This window comes from Microtus oregoni, unplaced genomic scaffold, assembly GCF_018167655.1.
Source record: "Microtus oregoni isolate MIOR12 unplaced genomic scaffold, Mior012 000042F_ref0000377, whole genome shotgun sequence".
In the NCBI taxonomy this organism is placed as follows: Eukaryota; Metazoa; Chordata; class Mammalia; order Rodentia; family Cricetidae; genus Microtus; species Microtus oregoni.
In genome coordinates, this window is record NW_024543209.1 from 2,651,007 (window position 1) to 2,677,824 (window position 26,818).

Genomic DNA, 26,818 nt, shown 5'->3' on the forward strand with positions numbered 1-26,818 from the left:
TATATATATATATATATATATATATATATATATATATGACTGTTTCTTTGCTGTCTGTTTCCATTATGTCATGGAACCACCAAGATCTGCGTGCTGGTTTCCTACATTGCCTTCTCCTGCATTATGACCTGTCTGACTCCCCCGCCCCATGCATTTTAGAATCATTTTTCAAGTTTTTTCTTACATTGTCAATATGACTTTGCACACGGCCATCTCTACCCTTCCCACTGATCTTCAGCTCACAACTCACAACTGAACTTCGAACGAAACTCATTACTAAAAAGTAAAATGTGTGCTTTTATTCCAATCTTTCAGTTAGTTTATCTGCACCATTAAACTACCTAGTCAGAGACCTTTGGGATTAGATGCACTGAGGGCCCACCTTTTGTCATATTCTTGTGCACATTTTTACACTTCCCGCTATTTGTGTGAACTTTGTCTTCCCACGCTGATTCTGTGATCCAGTCAGTTTGCCTTGGCTTTCCTCGCTTGCCATTCATGTCAGAGTCTGAGCTTTCTTCTCCTTCAGTTTCAAACTCAGACGATCTCCTTGAGTCATAAGACCTTTCAGGAACCACCCTCTTCATTTCTTGGAACTGTTCCTTTGTCACCAATGTATACGTGTCTCCATGCGGCCTGTTCTGGGTGCACTCATGACTGAGCAATGAGAGGGATTCCTTGGTGTGCGATTCATTCTCAAATGATCTCTGTACCTTCAGGTGATGATTAGACCACACCTGTTGGTCTCAAATGGAGGCTTGGTACTAAGGCCTGTGCAGAAACCAACAGCCAAGACAGCCCAGGGGGAAGCTGGGGTACTGGGCCACCTCTGACCTTCTCTGTTGGGTGAGATCACCGTACAAGAGACAGCCTTCTGATTCTGGATTTCTCTTGGCTCAAGGCTTCATTGCTTGCTGCCTGAGGAGCTGTGAATGCATTCCTTTGATACACAACCCTATTATCTAAAAAGTCACTCCCATCCTCCGAGATAGCCCCAGTACTAAGTGTTTAGTACTTAGACTTGATTCTCAAACCTGAGCCACGCAAATGCTGATGGCCCACAATCCCTCTTGCTTCTCAACCTTCCTCCCCACCAGCCTCCATTCTTCCAGATGGGGATGGCATTCTGTTTATTCTCCTTTTTAAGACAGAGAATCAAGAGTTGCATTTCTGCCCTTGCCTTTTGTGTGGTTACTTCTCTGGGCTATGCAGCAAAATGGTTTCTTATATCCTTGGGGTTCTGAGGTACCGTTAGAGGCTGGACTCAAAGCTGAGAGCGAGGCGTTCATGAAACACAACGCCAGAGACTTGGGAGTTCACAAAACCCTCAATACAACCCTCTTGAATAACGAACTCCCCCAGAGCATTTAGTATGCAAAGTAGTTTATGGAAGGTAGGCTCATGTCCAGATTGCTAGACACACAACTTTAACGCACGGAAGTCACACCTGTAACTCTGAAATGGTCCCCAGGAGTGTCACGCCACCCGGCCCAATTAGGTGTGAAAGCATGCTGGCCAGCAGCAAACTGCTCCGCCTGCAATAATGTTTATGATTCAAAGTGTGGCCTTATTCACCCTTTGCACTTTTCCTCGTGGCCTTTGCAGCTGGGTTCTGGTTGTTCAGCAGATAATTGCTTCAGTCCAGAAGCTTCAGCAAACCTCTCAGGCCCTTCTCTTCCTGGGGACAGCAAGAGTGCCAACATATTTTTAAGGAGACAAAGAACAGTAGTATCACATGGCTTTGAGTAAGAAAGAACAAAGCAGCTCTCTCCACATCCAAACACAATGCAGTCAAACGACAAAACAAAGGTCAAGTGTATGCAGACAGTGGGAGGGTCATAGGCTTAATGAACCCAGAAAGGGCTTAGTCAGTGTATTGTGTTTTCTCCTTTCTCACTGGTCAAGGGGCAATTATTGTCAACAAAAGTGACTTAGAATAAGAGATGATTTAGAGTACATGATGTCCATTCCATGTTTGTGTAAGTCAAGGGGGGCGTGTGCCGATTTGTATGTTTGTGGGAAAGTCCAGATTGTTCTAGAACAGGTGCTTGGTTGGTAGGTGAAGTCGGTAGCTCTTATTCTGCATAGAGTGGTTTCAGATCTTACACTTTGGTGCGATATAGAGCCTTCCTAGCCAGGAGTGGTGAGGCACAACTGTAATCCCAGCACTTAAGAGGTGGCAATAGGGGAATCAGGGATCGAGTTCATCCTCAGGTATAGAATATAGCAAGGTTGAGATCTTGTCTGGACTGTAAGAGACCCTATCTCAGAAAACCAGAATAAGAACAATAAAATCAAACCAATACAATGCCACCCTCAACTGATGACATTTCCCCTGGCAGTGTCCCATTGAGCGGCATCATTATATGGTGAAGAATGGCTCTGGCAGGATGACAGATGTGGACGTCAACAGTATTGCCATGGGTTGAGGTCTGTTGTCCAGATACAGGTGGCTTCTGTCTTCTGAGACCGTGAGCATTTAGAACCAGGCATGGGTGATCCAGAAACAAGTTCCGTGAGCTGCATACCCGTGACTAACCAGTCGGATACCCGTGATCTAGTGTTTAGAGGCTGAAGGTGAAGAATGAGAAAAAGTCTTCGCCAGAGAGGAAAGGTGTAGTTGGGCGAGAACTCCTGTCTGGAGGTGCCCTTATTCCTGACTGCTACCTTCAGCAGACCTCAAGAGTTGACTCCTGGCAGGTGAGCTCAGTTGTTGAGGCAGGAGGGCACGCTGGCAGGTGTTTGAGATGCTGGGTGGAAGATGGAGAGGCTCCTCTGGCTTGTGTTACACTTTCCCGCTGACATTGTTTTGATAGTGTGCATAAGTATCGCCTCGCTAGGTGATTGCCCATGAAATAAAGGCTATTCTTAGGAATAGCTTTGCCTGCTGGCTGCCTGTCACTTGGGCTCAAAGGTAAAGTTTCTTTTAGTGGTACTAGGTAAAGGGTAAAAAAAAAAAGCATATACTTCGTATTAATAGTGACACAGCCAATCTGCTGTATCAGGTGTCTGGGATATGTGATGTCAGATAATTCAGGGCACGTTGAATAAATATCACTGTCACAACCACGTTATGATAAAATAAGGGGTACAATTTTGGAGACGTTTTGTTTAGGCCTGTACTTTGGGTATCCTTCTGGCCTCCCTACCAGGCTTTTTACTGAGAGACAGGGTAGGTGCTGTTTTGTTTTCTGAGGATGACCTTGAACTTCTGATTTCCCTGCTTCCCCCTCCCAAGTACTGAGAGTACAGACATATGCCACCATGCCCAGTGCATGTAGTGCTGGGAGCTTGAACCCAGTGCTTGCTAGGCAAGCACTCCACTGACCGAGCCGCATCCTCAGCCCAAGAGATTATACTTTTATAAATCCTATCCTTGGCAAGGTGTCTAATCAAAAGCTCCAGCAACCGCCTCCCCGAGTTCACCACTTCCCATGGCGTCTTCCCTGTGCCCCATGCTCACTGAGCACTTCTGAACCGGAAGCAAATAATCTAATACAAAGGGGAAAGAACTGTAGGCTCAGCAGCCTTTAAGTCTGGCTACAGTGCGGTGCATGCATCCCTGGGCAAATGTGTTACATGCTCAGCCATGTCAGAAATTAGACTTCCTGCAGCTGTGGGAAAGTCATCCTTTCTGTGGCCGTGACATGAAACGTCTCCTCCCTACGGTCGGTTGCATATTCTGGGTTCTGTAGTAATATGAATCGTGAGACGGGAAACATGAACATGTGAAATAGACTGTATTGTTGCCCCAGAGAATGAGGGATGCGAGTGACTTAATCGGACACACAGTTCATGAAACACTTAATTGATAACGGCAGCCTGGTAATTGGGCTTTAGTGGGAGCAGTTTGTATAAGGGAATCTAATTTCTGTTACGCTTACACAGATACAGCACATTTATTGCTGTGCTCTGGTTTATTTGCCGGATCTGCAGTTAGAATATGTGCATATTTTTTCTTACTTCCCCCGATATGTATCATACACATGTGCATATATTGTAGCTCACATATGATACAAAAATGGCCCAAGTTCCATGTCTAAGAATTGGGCTTTCCTGTTAGTAACAAATTGGGTACAAAGGGTTTCTATTCTTAGTGTTTCTTTTCTCTCTCTGTTCAGGATGTGCTCTTCTTTTCCTTCAGTGTTGGGGGCCCAAGCCTGGGTCTTACATATGTGTCTTACCATGCAGGGACACCCGCAGCCTTTGGGGAGGGTCTGGAAACAGCTTGCTCTGGTCCCTATTGCTCGATCCCCATGCTCAGATCTCTTTAAAACCTCCCCACTGCCTGTTGATAATAGATAAGCCGTGACTTATCTATTTGATTTTTAGAGGGTTGCAGCCTTTTGAGGTAGGGAGGGTCTCAATCTAGCCCAGGCTGACTTAAAACTCACTATGTGGTCCAGACTGACCCTGAGCCCACAGTCATCCTCCTCCCTCTTTAGCTCCTGGAGTATTCAGATTACTGATGTGAGCCACCACCCCTGCCTCATTTACATTTGGGTTTTAATATTCAACCTCTGAATAAAGCCTGGGTCAGCCCTAGGTTTTTACAAACTACCCCTCTTATGGTAGGGACTCGGGGAGCCATGTCCTTCTCTCTCTCCCTTCTTGGTCACCTGCTTATCTCAACACCTACTTTCCCTTATACAGTGTTCCTTTCTTCCTTACCTGGCAGGGGAGACACCATGATCAAGGAAATGGCAGTCAGCGTTAAGGTTTTGCATACTCTACCGTGTGATCATTGGCGGTTGCTGCTTGAAAATTTGTAACTGGCTCAAAGTGGGTACTGGGATGAACGGGTGGCACTGTATCCCATGTTGAGCCACCCTCAGGCAAGGGGTGGGGAGGAGAATGGCAGGAGCCTTAGGATTTTAGGTAGGATTAGTGCCCCGAATTTAGCAGAAGGGTAATATTCAGAACTGCCTGTAGGGGCACATGGCTCTGGGGTGGGCCCAACGCCTCAAGCATTGAAGGACTGCTGTAGTAGGGCTGCCTCTCCTCAGAGAGGTTTGATTCTGGGGAGCAGACCCTCAGAAGAAGCGGTCAGTGCATCCCCGGGCAGCTATGATTCTTTTGGGCTCTTCTGTGTCCTGAGAGTGGTCCTTAAGACCGTGCGGCTGGCCAGGATGTATCATTATCTCGGAAGTAGTGCATCAACCACATCACACCACATCCACGTCGCTTCTAATTTGTAAGTGAGTAATGCAGCACGCTCAGGCAGGCGCTGTCTGGAACATGAACCCGGTCGGCGATTTCTAAGTCCTTCCATCCTCCTGGCAGGCTTTGACATGCTCTGAAACAGGCTTTTTCAAAGGAGGGAGAGCACGGCTTTCCGTGTTTACCCATTCAGAACAGCCATTGCTGCCTGATGCCAAGTGAAGGATTTGATGCTTTGCTTTAAAACTTACAAAGTTTAAAAGTAGGTTTTTTTCTTTTTTTAAGAGGCAAAACAATGAGAGAAGTGTGTTCCTAGGGAAACAATGGGATGTTTCAGGACTGTTAATGGCATGGGAGGTTGGGAGAGATGGAGAGGAATTAGGAAACAGACTTCTGGGGCTTAAGGAGGCCCCTTTGGGGAAAGGGCAGGGGAGTAATCCTAGGTAAACTTCACTTTCCCTGTTAGTCTGCAAAGGACAAAGGGTGCCCATCCATCCACTGGGGCCCAGAGACGTGGGAGGCCCGTTGTTCATTGCCAAAGCTGAGCACACACAAGGCATTTTGCTATGGGGGTAGTAGTGCCTTAACTCCCTTGGCATAGACTGGGGAAAACTGAACAATTTGAGGACGCTGGAATGCAGAAGGATTGGCCACTTGCTGGCTAGATTCCACCTGCAAACACAAAACCAAACAACATTCTACTGACATTTTCCTTGAGTTGCAGATAGGTAGGTATTAAGCCAGTTCTCTGGCTTCATCCTGTTCTAAGGTTAGAATGGGAACGGGGCGGGCGGAATGGAGGAATTGGGTGATGGCTATTGGCTATACTGTTGGAAGACTAGGGTTAAACCGGAAACACCAGGGAATCCTGCCCCACCTCCCATCCTGTGTCCTGCAGCACATGTCTTTCTTACTGTAAGTGTCATGATGCTTCTGGGTTAGTCATTTGCTCCCTGATCCTCCTCCTTATGGTGGACTATTAACATTCTGCTTACATATTAAGGTGGAGGGGTGTTTGGCCCTCTTTCACCTCCCAGAGTAATCTCACAAACAAGCAAATTTTTTTTTTGCTTTTATCTTATCTCATTTGGCCTAGATTTTCAGCTTCCAAATTGTATGGAGATTCTAAAGAAAGGCAAATACAGGGGCCGGTAGACCTCAAGACGGGTCATCTATAAGAATCAAAAGCTATGACTTCAGTCTGCAGGTCTCACCTCAGCCCTTGGAACGACAGCTGCCATTTCACTCTGATTGGCGTGTGCATCCAGGCTCGATGGAAGCTGTTTCCTGATTCATAGCTTAGAGGTGATTAAGCTCGTGAAGCACTTCAAGGCCATTACTCTCATTCATTTATTCCAGACAAACATTTGTTGTTGAATGAATGGTGACTTTGATTTAAAAACACCACCCAAGCATAAAACGCTTGGCAGCTTGCAGATAGCAATTTTTTGATTTGCGCTCCTAAAGGAACTTCATTAGCAAACTCTCGTGAATCTTGAAACCTCTAGGAGAATAATCCCTGCCTTTGTTGGAGTTTTAAATTTAGAATAATCAGACAATAGTGAGACATTCTGTTCAAAGCCTTCCTTTTAGGCTACCCATTTATTATACCCACTCTTAAGAGAGATGGATTTGACTTGGGAGGAACATTCACTCAGGGGTTTTTAGCATAGCTAATACCAGGGAGAAATTTTCTAAAAGTTGTGTCTGCTGCTCAATATTACCAGACAGGCAACTTTGAATTATCTGTGCTAATGTGGCGTAATCAGTGGTGTGTATACTTGAGGATCGTTTCCTTTGGCTTTGGGGAGCACTGTATGATGATGCTTTGGGTTCTTTTGCTTGGTTTTGCTTAGATATTAAATTGCATTGCATTCTTGGTGGGCACAGTGCACATAGACAGAAAGTAAACAGGATAGGAAGAGTCAGCTGGCATTCTAAGATTTGTTGCCAATGACACACAACATAAGACACCTCAAGGCTACTCATGGTTTATGTACGTACGTTGTTAGTATGTGTGCACATGCATGTGTGTATGTGTGCATACGTGTGGAGGCCAACTTCAGGTAGCATTCCTCAGGACACCATCCATGTCATTTTTTGAGACAGTGCCTGTCTGTGGCGTGGAAAGTTGCTGATCAGTCTAGGCTGGCTAGCCTTCAAGCCATCCCAATGTTGGGGTTATAAGGGCACCATCCCTCTTGGATCTAAAATCATTTTTCAAGCATAGGTTCTAGAGATGGAACACAGAGTCTCATGCTTGCAATGTCAATATTTTACAAACTGACCTCTCTCTCTCTCCCTCCAGCCCTATTAACCAAGACTGGTAGGCAATAAGAATGACAAATTCACTACAACTTTATAAGAACGAAGACCAAGTCATACTATTACATCTAAGATAATCCGTATATGACATGTTATTCATTTTAAAGGTTATTTTGCTTTTGAGACAGGTCTTAGTACACATCTCCAAGTGCCCTTAAACTCTCAGCTGTCCTCCTGGCTCAGCTTTCCGAGTGCTGGGATTACAGGCACATGTTCCCACACTCCACTAATATCTCCTAAAAGCAAATCTGCTTATTTACCACTCCTGTGACATTTAACAATGAACACTATCTGTTTAGTGATTCCCCAAAATGTGTCCCCTGTGGAAAGTCATGGGGGAAGAGAAGGGCTGGTATCTGGGCATACCAATATTTCTAAATAAAGCCATCTTTCATTGTGATGTTCATTTCTGTTTATTATTAAAACACACTTGCTGTCCTTTATCAATTGAGCTTCTCTTTGTGTGTGTGTGTGTGTGTGTGTGTGTGTGTGCTCGCACATGTGTGCACATGTGTATATGTATGTAGAAGCCAAAGACAAACCTCCGGTGTTGTTCCTCAGGAGCTGTACAGCTTGATTTTTGAGTCAAGGTCTCTCATTGGTGCCTGGGGCTTGCTGATTAGGCCAACCTGGTTGGCAGTGAGCCCTCAGGATCCACCCTTTCCTGCTACCCCAGCTTGTGTGCTACCATGCTCAGCTTTTTATGGGTGATGGAGAGCAAACTCAGGGTCTCACGATTGTCTACCAAGCACATTCCCAGTTGAGCTAGCTCTCCGGACCCTCAGCTTGTTTCTAACATAACAGGGCCCTGGGAGCTTCAAATAGGAGTGTTTCCGAATATTGAGTCTCCTGAGTGTTAGAGCATATTTCTGCACCAGCTAACCATGAGGGCCTTTCGCTCCTGCCTCGCTCCATCCTCCCCTGTGGGCCCTCGTGCTGAGTGGTTGGTGAGATTGCCTGCTTAGAGCCTTGATAGGCCATGATGACTGACTGTTGAAAGCTAGGGAAGTGTGGCCGTGTAAATGTGTCACCGACCTTTGGCTTTGTGTTGGGGTCAGTCTTGTTAGGTGGGTGAACACTTCGGAATCTCTGGCCTCTGGTTGGGCATGGGTGCATCGCGACTCGATCATTGCTGTCTCCTGCACTGCCCAGCAGTCATCTGCTCATCAAAGCTTTGCCTGCTGCCCGCGCCCCCCACGGTAGCTGTTCCTATGTCACAGCTCTACCACAGCCATGCTGACACATCTGGCTACCTTCTCCTTGTCGGCTGGACAGAGAGCAAGGGGCTGTGCGTGTGGCTCTGGAGTCGAGGCCAGTTTCTCTGCAGGACAACCTTGCAGCCAAATATTGGTGTTCAGTCGAGCTTGCCCCACCTTGTTTGTGAACAGATACTATCTTGGGGCCCCATTTTGCTGCCCTTTTAGGAAGCCATTGGCTTTGTTTAGCCCTCAACTGTTATCCTACTTAAATCTACTCTGTAACAAGGGAGGGGAAACCAATGTCTGAGTGGCTAGATGAGAACAGGGCTGGCTTTTGTTTTATTAGATTATTTTATTTTGAGACAGGATCTCTTGGCTAGTCTGTGTAGCCAAAGATGATCTTGAACTTCCCAATGCTGGGATTCTTGCCATGTGCTGTCTTATACAGTTTATATGGTACTGGAGCTGGAACTTGGAGTTTCCTGAATGCTACATGAGTCCTTAGGACCATGGATGTACTCTCATTTATATAATTGAACCCAGATCGATGCTAACCTTCTTGGCCCGTGTCAGTGTCTCGTTTTATAGCTAATGAACCTGAGAATCAAACCAGCAAGCAGCTACCTCCCTTAAAAGGACTCGTGTATTTATTCTGAATATTTGAATTTTCCATTCTGAGGAACAGGATGGGGGGTATTGCAAGAAGAAGCTCAAGAGAGAAAGGAGAAAAGGGAAGGAGAGAAGCAAATAAGGGAGAGGAGAGGAGGAAGGGAGAATCTTGAAAGGCAATGACAGCATCTCACTATGGAGTTCCAGGTAGCCTGAGCCATTGGAAGGCTGTGGTCTTGTAAATATGCAACTGTGGCCCCCAGTTTCTCTAACTTGAAATCAGCTCCAGGGCATGCGTTAACGGTTCTTCCGAGCTTAACTGTTTCTAGGCAGTCCTAGGCTGCTCGATTCTACTTCCAGCACAGCTCAGGACTCAGCAGCTTCTGTTTGCCATCCCTGGCCAGAGATGTGCACCTCCCCACTTAATCAAATAGCACCCATATGGCCTTCTTCACAATGCTACTGATACATGCTTCCCCTTGTGTTGAACGGTTCTGTGCAGCTTGTTGTGGACTTACAGTGTTCTCCAAGGTATCAGACATTCTTTAAGCATGTCAGATAATGTTTTCCTGGATAGGCATTGCTGCCACAATGATGCCTGGGAAAAGGGAATGATCTGCACATACTTGGCAAGTCTTAGGAGAGTGTGATGTTTAAGTATGTCTTTCTCCTTGGACACACACATAGCTGACAATCTTTCTTGCAAGGCCTAAGGGAATTCTCTTCCTTCCACTTGGAGGTGCTTGTAGGCTCCAATTTGCTCCCCTTGACTCTAGCAGAGAAGAACACAAGCTCCATGCCTGTCAGGCTGCTTCCAGAGTGGTTGTTCTCTTCTGTAGGTAAGACTGGGGTAGGAGGTGGGGTGTCATAGAGCCAACGGATTTGCCACACAGCCCCTGAAGATGAGTGAAGGCAGCCAGCCATTCAGGGAGAGGGCAGCGATGTCACTGAGACTTGACTGGGTGGCCCAGCTTGTTCAGACAGCTCCCTTGCAAAAGCTTTTGGGTGAGCCAGGCGAGCCAGTGGAAAGCCAAACCCTTACTGAAGAATGCCTAGACCTGTATTACCTTTACAAAGCGATCTCTTGTTACAAAGGTTGCTGGTGGATTTGATGCAGTCTCCAAATGCTGCTTTGGGTAGGAAATGGGTTCTGTCCTCATTTCCCTTGAGATTAGATGAGGAGGGAGAAGGACTCATTAAGCACATTAATAAGCTCCCCAAATTCTCCCCAAAAGACAGTCTAGTCACTGTATAAAAAGTCAAACATACTTGAACATCACATTAGACATCAAAGGCGCTTGTCAATAGATGTTGTACTCGCAGAAAGTAGGTTTATTTAAATAGGATCTTCACACGCCACTGTCACAAGGCTCCTTTTCCCTACAGTGATTTTAATGTCACTGACCATGAAAGCTAAAGCCACCTAAAGTCACAGACACTCCTTCCTCAACATGGCTGCATACACTAGTAACAGACACTAGATCTCAGGTAAGGTGGCTTTCATTTCTTCCTCTTCTCCTCCTCCCCTCCCCCTCTTCCTCCTCCCCTACCCCTTCTTCTCCTTCTTCTTCTTCTTTTGCTTTCATTTCTTTTAAGACCAGGACTCATGTATCCCAGGCTGGCCCCTAACTCACTATATAGTCATGGATGATCTTGATTTTCTCATCCTCCTGCTTCCACCTCCCAGGTGCTGGGAAACTAGGCAGGTGCATCCCTGTGGCTGGTTCGAGTGGTGCTGGGGATTAAACCCAGAGCTTTGTATAAGCTAGGTGAGCACTCTGCCAAATGAATTAGATCCTCTGCCCCAGGGTGGCTTTTAAAAAAAAATCACAGTTTTAATAAAAAAATAAACAAGGCAATTAAAGCATTCCCTCACCAGGAAGGAAGGGCTCACCAGATAATGCCTGCCTGGCCACCAGCTCACAAGCCTATGAAGTGTGAACAAAATAAAGACTTGTGGTCCAGCAAAATGGCTCAGCAGGTGAGGATATTTTTTTGCCAAGACTGGCTACGGAAGTTCGGTTCCAGAAACCCATGTGGTAGAAGGAGAGAACCAACTGCTACAAACTCTCCTCTGAACTCCGCTTATAGGCACACAAGCTAAAGAAATTAATTAATTAGTTTATTCATGAATTTTAAGCAACAACAAAAATAAGGCTTTTTCTTAACACGATACAGCATGAGAGCCCACATAGAAGCAACGCCATTGGTAACTGGTGGGGAATCCCAAGCAGGCAATGTAAAAGCGTTCGATAATATAACTTACTTTCCTTATTTTCTCTCAATACTCAGTTTTCCAGAAACATCCGTTCCTGCAAAATTCTTAACTACTCATTTCTTCTCTTGCCACATACCCTTCAGGCATTTCCCTGCTAGATTGGGGCACCCAGTCAAAAGAGACCAAGGTAGAGGAAGGGACTCAAACCCCAGGGAAGACCGTTTACCGTACGGCAGTGTAGACAGAGAGTGGGAAGGAATGTACGTTCAGTGATGGAAAAGATACTGGTCAGTGCTGACCACGCTTCCCGGCTGGGGCCCTGATGGGAGTCAAACACTTCTGTTAAGAGAGGTTTGGTGACTCGTGACCATCAGTCCATCTTGTCTCCCTAAGCTTTTTACCCATCATTTCCACACTCTGACCCAGCCAGGTCCACGACATACCTGGGGGAGCCTGTAAGTAGCCTACCTGGGATCGCTCTTAAAAGCTGCATCAAAGGAGCCTTACGTCCTGACCTTGGTCTTGTGCAGAGGGAAAGTTTCCTCACGAAGCCTATGCCCAGCAAAATGTAATTACAAGGTCTTTAATTTTTGCTTTTCTAAAATAAAGGCTGAAGTGTTTTTCTCATCTAGTTTGGTTCACTGTTCGGCTTTTCTCCAACAATGGGAACATAAAGACTGCTTCAAGTGTTCATCGTTCTGGTATATTTACATTTTATTTAGTTTCCCATTCCCAGTGGGAAGTGTTGGTCCTAGAACTTCATTCATCTTAGCAATTTTTTGATTTTTATTCCTTTCATTTGTTTATTTTTGGGATGTTGTTTGGGGGCATTAAAGTAGCATCCCATAGACCCTAGGTTGACCTGGAACCTGTGACATAAGTTAAGATGTCATTAAAGTTCTGATCTCCCCGCCTCTGCCTTCTGTGTGCTGGGGTTCCATGGCCACGCCATCCTTCTGGGCTTATTAGAATATTCGTTGGCACCACCTTAGGAATTGAATGGCTGAGAAATAAAGCTACATGGTACCTTCAAAGTTTTCCCTCTCACTTCAATCCAAGTCATTAGCTAATGTCACTTTCCAAAGTGGGAAAATAAACCTACCCCAGCAAGTCACTCATTCGTTACTGGTGAATGAAATGTAAACTCACTAATGTGAGGGGGGGAAGAAAAGGAGAGTATGTATTTAAAACTTCCCCTCTGCAAAACAAATACACGAGCTTCAGATGGCACCCGTCTTCCTGATTCTAAAATGACTGGTCAGTTTGGAAACATATGGGACTCACTGCCGGCAGGAAAGTAGATTGATGGATTCATTTTGGAAACCAGTCTGATGTTATTGTGCAAAAGTGTATATTCATATATTCCTGGGCTGAACCCCAGGAAATGTGTGCTTATGCGTATTGCCTCTAATAGACACAGCATGTTTCTAGCAAGGGAAAAAAATGGAAGCTGGAAAAATGTGGAAGTCCGTCAATAGAAGGGAAATATATATACATACATATATATATATGCACACACACACATATATTTTCACACTGCAAAACTGTTAAAAGAAAAACTGACATGAGTTAAATTTAACAAAGTTTACTTAAGCAAGGAAAAAAGGTTCTAGAACTGGGCAGCATTCCAGAACAAAGAGGGTTTGGAACGCTCCACCCCACCACACTTACAGGTTCTATTTATAGCCGAAGAAAAGGAAGTGACATGCAGACAGGACTTGATTGGCCACAGTTGCCATTGGACTTCGGTAGATGTGGTCTGATCAGTTGGCAGCCTGTGACTGGCTAAAACCTTGACACTTGTGATTGGCTGAGACTTAGTTGCTTGGTTCTATTCCTATACTCTATGCAGAGATGATATTATAACTTGTTTAAATGCCAAGTTAGGACATAGTTTTACCATGTGCAAAGGCTGTGTTGGGCCAGATTTTACCACCCGGGTACAAAGCCAATTATAAGCCAAACTGATTCAGTTAAGCAACACAGTGGAATGTTATATCGTGGAAACAACTCAAGTCACCTAAAACAAACTTGGTCAGTCTTAGCAAAAAAACACTGTGGGGCTCTAGTTCCCGGAGACTGCATGCAGCATGACAGAATTACTTAATGTGTTTTGTAATCCAAGAGTGTCCCTCAGTTGGTGGAGTTCTCGCCTAACAGGCATGAAGCCCTGGGTTCAATCCCCAGCATCAGATAATCCAGATGTTCTGGGGTGCTCCCATCCTCTCAGCGCTCAGGATGTAGAGGCAGGAGCATGACAATGGCAAGGATGGGGATGTTCATGTCGAAAGCTAGGGGTCAGTCTGGGCTATATGAGAACCTTCTTTAATTAAAAAAAAACCTTTTAAACCACACATTTTAGGGAACAATGAATAAAAAGCAAAGGGCAATTGTTTACTTTGGGAGAGAAGCAATAGGATACTTTAGGGAAGAAGCAATATGTGGGATAGTCCCACCATCAGGGTGGTCAGGGACCTGGCAGTCTTGGGTGCTGGGCTTCAAAAGTCATACTGCTTCAAATTTTGTGCAGTGCAAATATTTTTAAAGCTATAGTGTGGGTCAGAGTTCTCCCTTTTTGCTCCCACTTTCTGCCCATTACATGTGATAATCCCTTTCCTTTTGCATGTGTGTATGTGCATACATGTATGTACATGTATACATGTTTGGGTACATATGTGTGCATGTGTCTGTGGAGGATTACCCAAGGTTGTTCTCCAAAAGTTATCAACCTTGTTTTTTGAGAAAGTAGCCATTAGTGCAGCGGTAGCCAACTAGGGAAGGCTGCTTGGCTACCAAGCCCCAAGGCGCTGCTGGCCTCCACTTCTCCTGTTGGGATTACAATCATGCACCATACATGGCTTCTTTAAAAATGTGGTCTCTGAGGGTATAACTTAAGTCCTCCTGCAATTGTGCAGCAACCGAGCTTGCTCTCTTCGTCTCTGTTCAGAGTATCTGGATATCACACTGAAGTGGTTGGAGGCTGTGGCTCCTCGGTGATGTCTCCAGGTTCATTGCTGGGAAGAGGTCACCAGGAGAGGCTGACATCAGGAGCTCAGTGAAGAGGGTTGCATAGGGCAGCGGTGTTGCCTCCATTACAGCTGAAAAGCCTAGAAAATCTTGCAACATGGATGAAAGAAAATTTCCCAGAACAGGTTCTGTGACCTCTCAGAAGATCTGTATTTATTGTCCCAACAGTGACTAAGGCATCTGCGGTGGGTCATTTGCCAAAGACGTGATTATGAAAAGATTTTTCCTTGGCAGACCACTGTTCCTTTTTTGAGCAACATGTGGCCTTTGAAACCAGTGAGGCAGGAGTTGGCCTCTGCGCAGTGATGTTACAGGTACCCCGGCAATAGTCACAGCCTCCACGCTTCAGTCTTGGGAAGTTCAAGGTGGGTATGTGAGAACTCAGGGCATGTAGGAAGGAAAGTTACAATAAACAGGAGATGGAGCCAGAGCGGGGGATGCTGCCTGCCTGAAATGTGGACCAGTGTCTGAAGGGAGGGCCAGCTTGGATTGGCTTCCCACATTCACCCTGCACGCCAGCTCACAGGGTATGCAGCGCCCTCTTCTGGCTTCTGCAGGCACCAGGCACACACACACTGCACATACATACATGCAGGCCAAACACTCAGACACTAAATAAAAATCAATAAATCTCTAAAGGAAAAGAAAGAATTTTGATCAGAAAGCTTTGATTCAGCCTGGTCCTGACGGCTCCTGAGAACAGTCTTGGATTTCCCTGAAATATCAGAGTCAAGACCTATTTGTTTGTCTAATCCTTTTTATTAAAAAACCCTTTTATCTTAAAAATTTTAGTGGGGTGTGTGTGTGTGTGTGTGTGTGTGTGTGTGTGTGTGTGTGTGATTTATCTTTTTGCTGACTTCGGATTGTGTTAATTAGGGCCATGAAACCGCATAACCACCAGTCTTGTTTTTCTGTTCGCAGGTCCGGGCCTCTTACACTGAATTTCTCTACTGCCACTCTTTCTACTCAAGCAAACTCTTCAAGGAAAGACCTGCTGAGAAGGGAGCGGCCGCCTGTGGCTTTGCACTGTGATGAAAGCAACTGGTACAGGTGAGTGAGGCTAAAGTCTGTGGCCAGAGTCATGGTCATTTAGCCTTGAAATCCCAAGATGCAAGTTGAGTGTGTATCAGCAGCTCTTCATGAAGATCCATATGTGCGCACACACACAAGTGCATGCAAACACAGGCACACACATACATACACTTGCACACACACAGGAATAATATATTTACATATCTATGAATTATTCTTCTACTTATTTTTTCGGAGTCTTTCTATGAAAGCGAATTGTTGCTTTTATGCACATATATGTAACAGTATGGTGTCTAGGCATGTGTGTAGGCATGCGCACATATAAGTGCAGAGTACATGTTTGTGTGCATGGAGAGCTCAGGACTTGACGTTGGAAGTCTCCCGCAATCACTCTCCACCTTATGTATTCATGCACTGTCTCTCAACTGAATCCAGAGCTAATATGACTAGCGCAGCCGGCCAGCTTGCTCAGGGGAACCTCTGTCTCTCCCTTCCATTGGAATCACAAGTGGGTTACCATTCCCACCTGCCTTCTGTGTAGGTCAGGTGATCTGAACGCTGATGCTTTATCCTTGAACAAAAAGTTCTTTAGCTACTGAGCCATCTGCTCTGTTAAGCCCCTTTTGTTTCTCTTACTTTTTTAGGAGAAAAAATAATTTTTACCTATTTTGAAGTAACTAATAAGATATGTGGCAAGACAATAATGAGTAAGGGCCAACTCTGGTGGTGATATTCAGCTGTAGAGACAACTGTAAGAGAGTAGTACAATATAATATACGTCATCCAATATTTGTTCCTTGTGACAGTCAACATTATTCAGTGGCAATATCGTTTTTACAATATAACTTTCCCTGGTTATATAATTTTCCAGCAAGCAGAAACATTGATATTTCATTGTCTTGATTCTCTTCAGCTGGAATTGAATTGTTTATATACTTTTTAACTTTCATGCGATCAGAAAGCTCTTGTAATGTAGCATTTACATTACAATGTAGCCCACCGTTAATGGCTTCCTCTGGAGAATTGCCTATTGGTGAACTACTGAATAGAAGAGCTTTCAGGTTTGAAGAGTTTCAGTACATGTTTCTAAACTACTTTCCAGTCACACGGTAGTGGGTTCTACGTCCGAAAGAGACATACAAGAGGATCTCTGCCCTCAAAATTCCGGATGGCAAGAGCTCTGGAAGCAGAAAGGGTGCTTGCCAATTGATGGTGGAAAATGACCAGTGTGTGTCCGTGTGTGGTGTGTGAGGGCACAGCTGTGCGCGCAGAGGAAGGGGGCATCACTTGCAGATCATGTTGCTTTCTAGAACTCGCATTCTGCAGACAGAAACACACTCAAAACTTGCCAGCTTTGGACATTTGAGGACTGTAAGAGCCCCGGGGAACTGTGAGATCTTTCTTCCCAGCCAAGTATTTTTAGACAACTGTGAAATCACGGAATAGCCAGCATTTTCCGGAGAAAAGTGAAGTTTTTCAATGCTTACAAACTATGCGGAGATAGTTCATAAACAGTCTTCAGGCCAAGCAATCTGAAGATGGACTTCTCATTCCTAGGAATGTGTATGCGTCTATGACTATCTAGCATGCGTGTATCAGGAAGGTGGTTGCCTTATAGGACACAGAGGCTTCTGATCCCGAGGTCCGTTACTGGGGTTCAGAGGACAGCCCTGCTCTTTTTTCTCCGGGATGCTGTTTTAAGTTCACATTTGAAAAATGTAGAGAAAATCATGCCCATTTCATGAGGTGATGCTCATGTGACTGTATGTATGTGACAAGCTTATTCTCTCTAAAGTCTCGTGTTGAGGGAGGGTGTGTTGATACTAGAAAAGGATGGACAGCGGGTCAAGTCTGCTGGCGCACCCCATGATTCCAGCACACAGTGGTAAGAGGATCAAGAATTCAAGGTCTGGTTGCATCACATGAGACCATACATAACTCAAGAAAGCAGAAACAACAGCAGTCCCCGCCCCCTGCAGAAAATGGAGGCTGTAGAGGTTGTCTCAGTAGTTAAGAGTGCTTGTCCCACCATCATGGGGACCAGTGTTCAGATCTCAAAATTTGTATAATAAACCAAGCATTCTAGAAAATGCCTATAGTATCAGTTCTGAGGAGTTGAGACAGGATTCCAGCTTAGTCAAGATGCAAAGCCCAGGTTCAGGGAGAGACCCCGCCTGAAAGGAATGGGTGGAGAGTGACAGAAGACACGCGACACCCTCTGCTGGCGACTGTGGGTACATACCCACATTTACCTGCACACACATATGTACTTACACAGAAACACATACTAACAAACAAATAAGTCCTTTAACAGAGAAAATGATCGTGATAGGAGATAGAAGTACACAAGCATAACATATGGTGCTGACCATTGTGGAACACTGCTTTATGAAATTATTCTTCCATTCTCCCTCTTCCTCTGGTTCATCCTTTGGTGTCTGAAGGAACTCCATGGGTTTATTAGCATGTACCAAGTCACTACTGTCCAGGAGAGACTCCACTGAATATCTTCAAGGAAAAGACCCATCTTCTTCTGCAGGGTTTAAAATTACTAGCCCCCCTACTGGCTAGGACACCCAAGTTGCCTTGGGCTTAGTCACGTGTAACGGATTCTCATTCCTACCCAGGCTGCCTTGCCATGGTATAGAGAGCGTCTCACTCTAAGAATGCTTCAGGTCTTTTGTGAGCCACAGGCAGAGTCCCTAACCTTCTAGAGCCATGGGTGAACTGATCCATTTGGCTCTTATCCTTCTCCTCTCACTAACCAAGCCTCATCTCATAAACTCAATGAGTGAACCAGTGGGGGAAGAATTTTCTCCCCCTTAGTTCTTGTCATTATGTGCTCCAGCCTACAGATGCAAAAGGAAAAGCTAGACAAGGTAGAAAGGTGGTTCAATAGCTGAGCACTGGCTGTTCCTCAGAAGACCCGAGTTCAACTCCCAGCACCCTCATGGATAGAATATAACTCCAATTCCAGGAGATCTGGAACCCTCTTCTGGCCTCCTCAAACACTGCACATACTTGCTACACAGAGATACACATTTGGGCAAAACACCTATACACATAACGTGAAAATATATAAAACCTAAAGAAAAAAAAAGGAAAGCTAGGTTCTGAGCCACTCCATCCCGTAGCCACATATTAAGACTGAAAAGTGGGAGGAAAGAGGGCCAAAAGTGATTTTTCATCAAATGAGACAAAGACAGAGCCACTTGGATGGCTCCAGCCACTGCCTTTCACTGGGTCTTCTACAGCTGGTTTGTGTGTCTTGGTATTGTATTCACCAGGGCCTTAATTTCCAGTCTCATTCTGCCAGCTTCACACTTAGCAGAAAGGAACATCTGAATTCCTAATTAAGGCATTTTCCTTTTGCTGAAGACTGCCTCTTGAATGTCATGAGTGAATCTCTCACAGGTAATGGCGAAGATGCATAAGGAAACAAATCATGTATTTTAGGCAAATATGTATATCGGTTAAAAGGAATTAAAACCTTGTTCATGGGAGTGAGGACCAAAAAATAAGATGTGTTGACAAATACACATTCTACAAAATGTTTGCTGCGTTCTGCCAGACTCAGATGAGGCACCTCAGGAGTATAGGTAGAAAGGCTGTGTGTAGCTGATACGCAGATGGCAATGCCACCACCACATGGAACTTACGGTGTTTGGATAGCACTTAGTCTCCTCAATGACACAGTCAATGGAGGCTGAAAGAGGGAGGAAGAAGGAGCCATTAGCTGTGACTCCTGGGCTGCTGTGCAGAAATACAGGCATCGGAGTTGCCAGAATAAATGCCTCTAGAGAGGCAGGGGAGCGGGGAATGTTATTTTAATCATTCTAACGAGGTGGTAACTCGGGAGCTGACATCCTGCCGCTGTTCTCTGGTCCTTAGGTATAGTTATGCAATCCATTTTCTCCCCCATAGCCCTGTGGAAGAATATCTTTACAATCATCAGAGTGTGGCTGAAAAGTTAATTCTCAGAGTTTCCCATGGAACTGAGGGTACCCTAAAGTGTGTCCTGTCCGGAATGAAGCCATGGCTTTTGGATTGTGAGAAATAAAGACTGTGCCTTCCTACTGCTCTTTCAATCACTCCCCACACGTTCACTTATTTGACAAATGATTTGTTGATGCGGTGTTAGGCATTGTAGACATGGAAGGGATCATGGGCTGGCCCTCATGGAGCTTTCAAAACTAAGGTTGGTACTATCAAAAGCACACCGAGTGGTTCGAGTGAACGGGGACATGAGCTGGTCTGTTGAAAGGGGGGCTCTAGAGTGAGAAGGTGGAGAAGCGGCAGGAAGACTTGTGGGTTGAGGAAGGCATGAAGCAGAAAGGACCGGAGAATAGATGGGACTGGAGATGGAGTGAGTGCCTTTGGCTACAACTCCAGACAGGAAAGTGATGAGGATAGGGACAGGGACAGGAGTGTGAGACTTCCCTCCAGGGGACCCGTGTCTGAGTCATAAGTGGTGTGCATTTACCCACCTCTCAATGGAAGTGACTTAAACAGTGCAAGTCACTGAGAAACTGGGCAGTGGATCTTCTCATTCCTCTGAGTGTATACGCGTTAAAAGCATGGAAGCTGTCTTGGTGCGTGCTAATACACTGGTCCTTCCTCATCCTCGCAGGAGATTCTTAAAGGCATACATTTACATATGCAAATAGTTCTGAAGGTAATGAATACTCCATCTTTTCTATATATGCACACACGTGATAAAAGTTATCTTATAAATCATGCAGAATCATACTGAAAATTTAAGTGATGACAATTTCTTGTAATGAACGAGGGTGCTTTGGGGCCCTGATTAAGTAAAACAGGATTCTTCAACATAAGCAATGGCAAGACCATGGCAGTGGCTCTGAAAACCAAGATGGCTGCTGAGTTACTAACAAGAGGGTAGCAAATACCACATGAACACACAAGACAAAGGGATGCTTCATGTCGCAACTAGGAAAGAGGGAGACAGCCTGCAATTTCAGGATGCTTTTCAGAATTTGTCAATTATGTGTTTCCAGAATTTTCTTTTTAATTTCTTTCTTTAATAATGAAGAATGAAAGCGATTGCTTCACCAGGATGTATTTATCTTATTCTTTTATGAGCTATGGCTGTGTGTGCGTGTGTGTGTGTGCGTGTGTGTGCGTGTGCATGCATGTGTGTGTGTTTAGAGGCCCGAGGTTGATAGACATTATCTTCTTTCGTGACTATCTTAAGTCACTGTCTTTGAGACGTCATCTCCCACTGAACTGTCTGGCCATGGTTCTGTCTGCCTTCACCCCCTCAGCACTAGAACAGCAGATGTACACCACCACACCCTGGATTCTATGTGGGGACTAGGGATTCAAACTCAGGTCCTCGTGATTCCTCAGTAAATGATGTACTGCCTGGACCATTTCTCTAGCCCTAGCTCTTTTCTACTTTGTCCACTACCTTAAAAAGTTGTGTTAATCCTATGATTCATTCCACCACACACACAAACACACACACATACATGTATGACTAATTAAGGAAGTTTCTAGGTCAAAACGAGTTGTCATATATTGGTAATTTTAATGATCAATGTCCTTCTTCTCAGCATAGTTTATGGGCTTGGGGTTCTTCTCCCCGACTTGCCTACATCCCAGAAGAACGCTTATAACAGTCTCTTCTACAATTACATCTTCTCAAGGATTCCTCTCCTTTACCCTTTAATGGGCTAAAGATCCTTCATTTTTGGTTTAAAATTGATTTCCATTGACAGGTACTTTTTCACTATCCTTCAACCTCAACCTCTTGTCTTTAATGAGGTGCAAGCATCCAGCAAAAAGCATAATCTGTTATGTTTGGTCTCTCTTCAAGAAGCCCAGTCTAGCTGTCGATTTCACTACTAGACCCATGCACACATGTGTGTATGGGTGTGCACATACACACACATACAAAGTGCATTCTGGGACACGGGCCCACTTTCTACTTAGATCTATAATGCACATGTTCATATATTTCTTTGACAAAGGAGACCATTTTTGATGTTTATTAAATATTTAAAATAGAGATCTCCCTCAATGTTATCCCTCTTCATAAACATATTCTCCTCATTTTGACTCCATTCCTTTCAATCTGGAGGTAGTATCCATAATTCATACGTTGTTGGGGAGAAGGCAGCATTTTGAGACACTTAATGATGTTTTCCCTGGCAAAAGGAAAAACACGTACGGTCAGAGACTCAAGAGTACATGGTGTTTTATGTGTCTGCACAGCTTTTTAAGGCTGTTTTTGAGCACATTAGACTTTCTAAAACGAATCCCAGCCTTCTGTATGAAGCATTTTATTCTTTATAAGTTTTATAAATAATGCATCTTATGGTGTTAGAGACATTCACATAGTTGTGATAGTGTGGACGAAATACAGCAAGGTTTTCTGGTACCTGATAGAGGAAACCCATTAAGAAAGGGCTTAATTCCAGAGCTCACCATTGTGTATTTCCACACAGGAACCCCAATGCGTTAGAGATTTCACCCCAGGCCACCTGCTGGTGTTGAGGAATGGCCTCTTCTGAGTGGAACTAAGTAGTGAAAGTCGAGGCATGAGCAACATGGCGCCCTTTTCTGGTCCTTTCCATGTTAATGTTACTCTTTTTCTTAGATGGCATTGAGTGAAATGAAACCTTTAAATATATTTTCTAAGTCGCAGATAGGAAAAAATTCCAGCTTTTGATGCGCCAGTAGAGATGGAAAGGAACATGCTGATCATTTAACCACGCTCGTCTGAACTCAGTATCATTTACCCCTTTCACTTAATCCATGTCCTGTAGGAAGTGTTTATATGTAGAAATTTTTATAAGATTTGAGGAGAATGTAAAAAGCATCTTGGCACCCAGTGTGGTGGCCTGTCAGCGTTTGGGAGGATGAGGTATGAGGATTATTAAGAATTTCGGGTCAGCCTGAACTACATAGAGAACCTGGACGATTCTGGGCTAGACTATAAGACTATCTCAATTAAAAACAATACAAAAGCAAAAGTGAAATAAAAAAATGAGTGTGTGTGTGCGTAAAGTATCCTTTGGAATTAGCAAACAGCAAGTCTGTAGCATAAAAATGTGTTATCGCCTTAGGGTTAGTGAGAAGTGTATTGTTGCTATTTATTTAGGTTTTCAATAAATAGTTTGTTGAAACTGGGGGGGGGTGGTTCTTGTGACTCTACGGTGATAGTCTGGCCCTTTATCTTCTCAGAAACATCTCTTACTGTCTATCATCCCTTCCCTTCTCTTCACAATGAAGGAAACAGGCCACTGCATACTTGGAAGTCTTAAGATTGACAGTCTTAGCTAGCCCGACACACGGCTAATGCTCCTTAAACACCGGTTGCTGGTGCTTTTGCTACGCCCTTTATCTTTTTGCTTCACACTTCTTCTTCCTGGTGGTCATTGGGTTGAGTGTCTAAAACAAATAAGTGTAGCTGAATGAAGCGCAATTGTCCTTGCTGGTATCCCATGCTTTAGAAGCTGGGGCTAAATTTGGCCTCCCTGACAGAGATGTGATCATCCCCTGTGTCTGCAGAGGAGCCCAGATTCAAGTGGAATGCCCTTGGACTTGAGAACCAGGAGAGCTTTTCAGAGGTGCTCAGTGGTGCTGTGCCTTCGCGCTCCCACCCAGAACATGAGTGGGTTGCTCTCTGAGGCTTCCTCCACGTCTGAAAAAGTGTCACCTCCAATCTTTGGTGCTCTGTGACTTTGAAGTCGATGTAGAAAGTGTCTATGAAAAGCCACAGTCTCTGTTTATCCAATCCTGGTACATTTTAGTGGTTTCTTTGGTTTGTGTCCTCCTTTGTGCTCAGGTGGAGCTAATGACCTCCCTGCTCCTCCGGGGAAGATGGTAAAACACCATCAAAGAACAGGAAGTGGAAAGTCTGTTCAGGCATGGAGGCAAGCCCCTTCCAGATGTTTAGCTCCTTCAGCAGGTCTCTGGATAGAGCAGAGGGACCATCACTTTGCTTGACGTTGCAATGAAGCCGTCTCGGGAGTGAAATTTGGCAGCTGTGTCATAGCCAAACTGCAGGGCTGATATGACAGTTTGGAAAAAAGGAGTGAGACAGAAATAGCAGATTTCAAAATAATCCAATTAAAACAGCAGGCAGAGCACAGTTGGGCAACATGAAGGCAAGAGGATCGGCCCCAGAGCCTGACTCTGCGCTGTTGATGTAGTGCCGACTTGAATACCAATCCCCGCCCCCACGCGCGCATGCGTGCCAACCTAGGTTACCGCTAGAAAAATAGCCCAGAGAGCCCCGACACATCCTACGCTCATCTGATGTCTTGTTGAGCTCGCACCTCGGGCTCTCTTTCTCTTTTCCCAGAGGTCTAATTATCAGGCTGAGTTAATGCACTTGTGGATTTATTTTTTTTTAAGTGCATGTGTGCTTGTGTGAATTTGTGAAGCCATACATATGCTTCTAAGTGTGAGCACATGCATGCCACTAAGTGTGGATGGCAGTCAGAGGACAAGTCTAGGTATTGTTCTTTACTGTCCACCTCTTTAGAGACAGGGTGTCTTGCTATTTGCCATTGCCGACACCAGGAAAGACGGTCCCGGGCTGTGATGCAGATTCTGTTCCGGTTTCCCATTCCACCCCAGGAACGCCGCAATTACAAATGTGCACCACACTAGGCTTTATGTGGGTTCTGGGGATCTGAACTCGGGTTCTCACACTTGGGGGACAAATCACCTCTCCAGTCCTAGATCTGTTGTTTTAAAGCCCCTCCCCCTTTGGCCCTGGTGCAGGAGAATGTCATAGTGACACATCTGTAGATTGCAATGCGCTAAATGGAAGGTGGCATGTTGGGGCTGGCTCTGCAGGAATGAAAACCCTTTTCTTAATTCAAGGACCTTAATAGTAACAATGACAGGGAAGACGATTCCAGAAAATACCCTGTGACTGGGGGTGCCGCTCGGTGGTGCTGCACAGGCTTAACATATAAGAGGCCCTGTGTCCAGTCCCCAGTTGTGTGAAAGTCAGAACCTGTTAGAGTTTCTGGGATGGATCCGCTGCCTGGGATAAGTGCCAGAACAGGAGTGTAGACACTGTGGACTAAAGGGGCAAGTACTGAGAATTGAGCACAGGGGGAATGGGCATGGGAGTGGAGGGAGAGAGAGGGAGAGGGTGTGAGAAATGACCAGACCATTAGAAGTCAGACCAACATTTTCTCAAAGGGAGATTCCAGCCTGAGTGTTTGCAGATGCTAGGAGAGCCTCCTGGTTGTGTTAGTTCACCAGAAAGGGGAACAGTAGAAATTTAGGGTCCATTTGATTTAGAAGCACATCTTTAGGTGATGAGCAAGGTTCACATACAATTATGAATATGGTTCTGTGATAAAATGGAGGCAAAGCGGATCAAGAAAAAAATGGAAGAAATGCATGCATTGGGAAATAAAGGAAATTGGGCATCAGAAATTCTGGTTTGAATTTCAGACCTAGGGACTGGAGCTGAGCTCAGTGGACGAATGTTTGTCTTGTGTGCATTAGGCCCTTAGGTTTAATCTCTAGCATTGCCAAAATAGCCAAAACAATAATAATTTTAGTTCTGTAATTTGTTCGCCCTCTGACCTTAGGGTAGTCAATTAAAATCTGAGGATTTTTGTTTGTTTGTTTTTCCCGTTGACCTTAAAATAGATTTAATTATCATATTTATCTCAGGGTTGTCGAGATGATTAAGCAATGTAATGTGTTCAGATATGTTTTGTGAATTGAAGAGGCCCGTGTTTATGCTATTTTTAAAAATCCTGCTATACTTGTATGACGTGGAGTAAGGCTTACGGACAGTAATCACATACAGGACTAACAGAGAGAGAGCCATGCACACAGATTAAAAATCCCATCATGTAAAAATTTATAAACTATGCACAAATTACTTCTCTTTCCACTCCTCATTTTTTCTGGCCCAGAAATTGTGTTTTTGGAGCTTTTCTGAAGGCTCTGGTAAGCTGCACAAATGGTCATCCACCCTCCAATAAACTCTAGGCGACGTGACTTGCTAGTGAGTCCTTCCCCGGGAACACACCACCACGGACAGACTGAGGAGGAAGGGAGTTTCCTTCATTCAGTAGCTCTAACGTAGGAAGATACAGGCTGGGGAAGGGCTAAGATCCAGAGTGTCCCTGGTAAGGCTCTAAGCCCTGTAGGAAGGCAGAGAGTAGATCTTGGAGTACCGGGCTGGTTGTGGGCTGGGTCCTCATGTTCCCGTTATACCTCGGCCTGTCTGTCTTGTTAGCCTCTGCCTCCCGATCACTGACTCTACCAGGTATCTACCTGGGTTTCATTTTTTTCCTGAGCTTTTCCTCTTAATCTCCTGGAAAATTTCAGGAAATGAAGTCAGCTGGATTATATGCTGCTTGTGCAGATTTGCATGCAGGGGTGGGCGGAACAAACTCTATTTATAAATGGGTGCTAATATGGAGACGGAGCAGTGTGCACAGGCGCAGTCTTGGGGATGCAGTCATGAGTACGTGTGTATGCGTGTGAGCACCCACAGACATGCTGCGTTCTCATTAACATGGGGGAGACAGGCTGACATTAATTAGGAGGTGCGATTGGAGCGGTGATATTGCCTATGATGGCAAGAATGATGTGGCACCATGCAGGAGAGGGAACTTGTGTCTGCATTCCTGGTAGCAGTAGTAGGAGTTAAGCGTGAACACGTTCAAATGCCCGGATGCAGGTCTTCCTCCAGTCTGCAGGAAGGCTCTGGGTTTCCGATGTGTTCCTGCTTGCTTGCAATTCAGAGTGTTCGGGGGTGAAGAACGTTGCAGGGTGTAATTTGTGGCAGAGAATGTGCCCTCTTGTTTGCTTATGATTCCCAGGGATGTCTGTAGGGCTGAGCTATCACACTCGGAAGCGAACAGCTGTGTTTGGAGATTACAGCAGAAATAGTACAGGAAAATTGAATTAGGAGAGACACCCAGAGAGTCCATCTCTGATGGATGGTGCTTCTTACCTGATCTCCATTATTCCCTGTGAAGGAATAAAAACTAGGAAATTGAATTGGAGAAAATGGATTAAGACAAATGGCTACTCAATTTTTTTTTTTTGACATTAGCTGTTTCCGATTTTCTTAGTACTATGTGAAGAATCTGTGTTTATCACGTTAAATCCTCCTAAAGTGTGTCCTCACCATTTGATGTCAGGAGTTAATTCTTTAAGATGCACCAGTGGCATGTGCCTGTGTAGCATCCATCTCTAAATAGCTGCCTAATTTATCTCTTAAGTGTTTTACACG

General features: G+C 44.9%; 1 protein-coding gene across 2 annotated transcripts in view; it reads left to right on the forward strand.

Moving 5' to 3' along the window:
- Positions 1–26,818, forward strand: part of Atxn1 (ataxin 1) — a 382,090-nt gene that overhangs the window by 141,096 nt on the left and 214,176 nt on the right. For both annotated transcript variants that reach the window (XM_041632783.1, XM_041632784.1), the window contains one exon: positions 15,460–15,588. The gene's annotated coding sequence lies outside the window, so the exon portion shown is untranslated. The remainder of the gene's footprint in view (positions 1–15,459; positions 15,589–26,818) is intronic.